Genomic DNA, 2115 nt, shown 5'->3' on the forward strand with positions numbered 1-2115 from the left:
CATGTCAGACAACTAGGCAAGCCCAATCAAATGCCCAGTATCACGACAACTCCACAGCTATATTTACGTGCGTGCTCATGGTTTATTCTGTCACATACTGTTTAAATGTTATTTTACCTTCTGTTTTGTGTATTTTTATTGGAATCTTATCCGCTGCCATCTTCGTTTGAATCCTCCGCTGGTACCCTGACTCCGCCCACTCCATCTCTGATTGGTCGGTTATAAAATACGGGCGGGGTGAGCAGTAAAGATTTGCATGTATGGTTCTCTGATTGGATGTTTGAATTTACTTTATAGTGTCAATCAAGGAAAAACAATAACATTGAGTGCCGTTACATCCACACAGGAACGCGATTTTGTGGATAATCTGATTCATATAACAGTTCCATCTCTCCGTTCTCATTTACAGCAACGACCTGGGGAATAGTTACAGGGGAGAGGAGGGGGATGAATCAGACAATTGTAAACTGGGGATTATTAGGTGACCGTGATGGTTTGAGGGCCAGATTGGGAATTTAGCCAGGACACCGGGGTTAACACCCCTACTCTTACGATAAGTGCCATGGGATCTTTAATGACCGTAGAAAGTCAGGACACCCGTTTAACGTCCCTCCTGAAAGACAGCACCCTACACAGTGCAGTGTCCAATCACTGCCCTGGGACATTGGGATAATTTCTAGACCAGAGGAAAGAGTGCCTCCTACTGGCTCTCCAACACCACTTCCAGCAGCATCTGGTCTCCCATCCAGGGACTGACCAGGACCAACCCTGCTGAGCCTCAGAAGCAAGCCAGCAGTGGTATGCAGGGTGGTATGCTGCTGGCGATTGTGGCCTGTAGAATTCTGTACCACTCCTCTTCAATGGCTGTGTGAAGTTGCTGTATATTGGTGGGAACCAGAACACGCTGTCTTACATGTCGATCCAGAGCATCCTAAACATGCGTAATGGGTGACATGTCTGGTGCAATGGCAGAATTGAGACATTTTCAGTTTCCAGGAACTGTGTTCAAATCCTTGCCACATGGGGCCGTGCATTATCATGCTGAAGCATAAGGTTGGAGACGGAGGCAGTCTCCAACCTTATGCTCAAGGATAAATGCTCACTAACAGGGATGTAAACAAATGTGTGCACAAAATGAGAGAAATACACTTTCTGTGCAAACGGAACATATCTGGGAGCTTTTATTTCAGCTCAAGAAATATGGGACCAACACTTTACATGTTGCATTTATATTTTTGTTCAGTGTAGAAAAGATAATGGAGCTGTACATTTTTAAGATCATCTTTGAGAACTAACAATCAAAATAAAAACTTGACAGTCCGGGAGAATCTAAAATAAAAAGTCGTTTTGGGGGGGTGGACACACTACACCGAGTCCTTAGTGTTCGAGTCAGAGTCTTTTACATTCGAGTCACGACTCCCTTGGTAGTGCTAAAAGCTCCATTGCTTAATGTAGAAAGCTGGTACTACAGACTTGAGTACTACAACACTGCAGTACAGCAAGTTTAGCCTACTTTCTGATAAGATTTTACATTACATTTGAGTCATTTAGCAGAAGTGCTTATCAGTTACGACATACAGTTAGTGCATTTAGCTTAAGATAACTAGGTGGAACAACCACATATCACAGGCATATTAAGTACATTTTRCCTCAATAAAGTAGCTATCAGCAAAGTTAGAGCTAGAAAACAGGGCTGGGGGGGGGTTCTGTGGGATTATTTAAGAATCTCCTCGAAGAGATTGGGTTTCAGATGTTTTRGGAAGTTGGGCAGGGACTCCGCTGTCCTAGCGGGTTCTACCATTGGGGTGCCAGGACAGAGAAGAGAGAATTACATTCAGGGATCATGCCTCAGATGGGAACTGTAYCAACATGATCAACTCACTCTTGCTGAGGTATTCGATGAGCTGGTAAATCTGGGCGATGCCTCCCTCTGTCAGAGGAGTCCCGAACACCACTTCCTTATCTGTGATGATGACAACYGCCAAAGGACAAGAATCTGAGTGCTGTACATTTATATTATTATTCAACATTATTACAACCCAGGGCCACGTTCAGTAGCCAAACATTGTCAAACGTTGCAGATAAAAATTCAATGAGTAAAACCATCGCGATACC

The 2115-nt window shown here is 43.9% G+C and overlaps 1 pseudogene; it reads right to left on the minus strand.

Annotated features, from left to right (window-relative positions):
- Window positions 1-2115, minus strand: part of LOC112076176 (rho GTPase-activating protein 19-like) — a 26002-nt pseudogene that overhangs the window by 15771 nt on the left and 8116 nt on the right.

This window comes from Salvelinus sp. IW2-2015, unplaced genomic scaffold (genome assembly GCF_002910315.2).
Source record: "Salvelinus sp. IW2-2015 unplaced genomic scaffold, ASM291031v2 Un_scaffold3607, whole genome shotgun sequence".
Lineage (NCBI taxonomy): Eukaryota > Metazoa > Chordata > Actinopteri > Salmoniformes > Salmonidae > Salvelinus > Salvelinus sp. IW2-2015.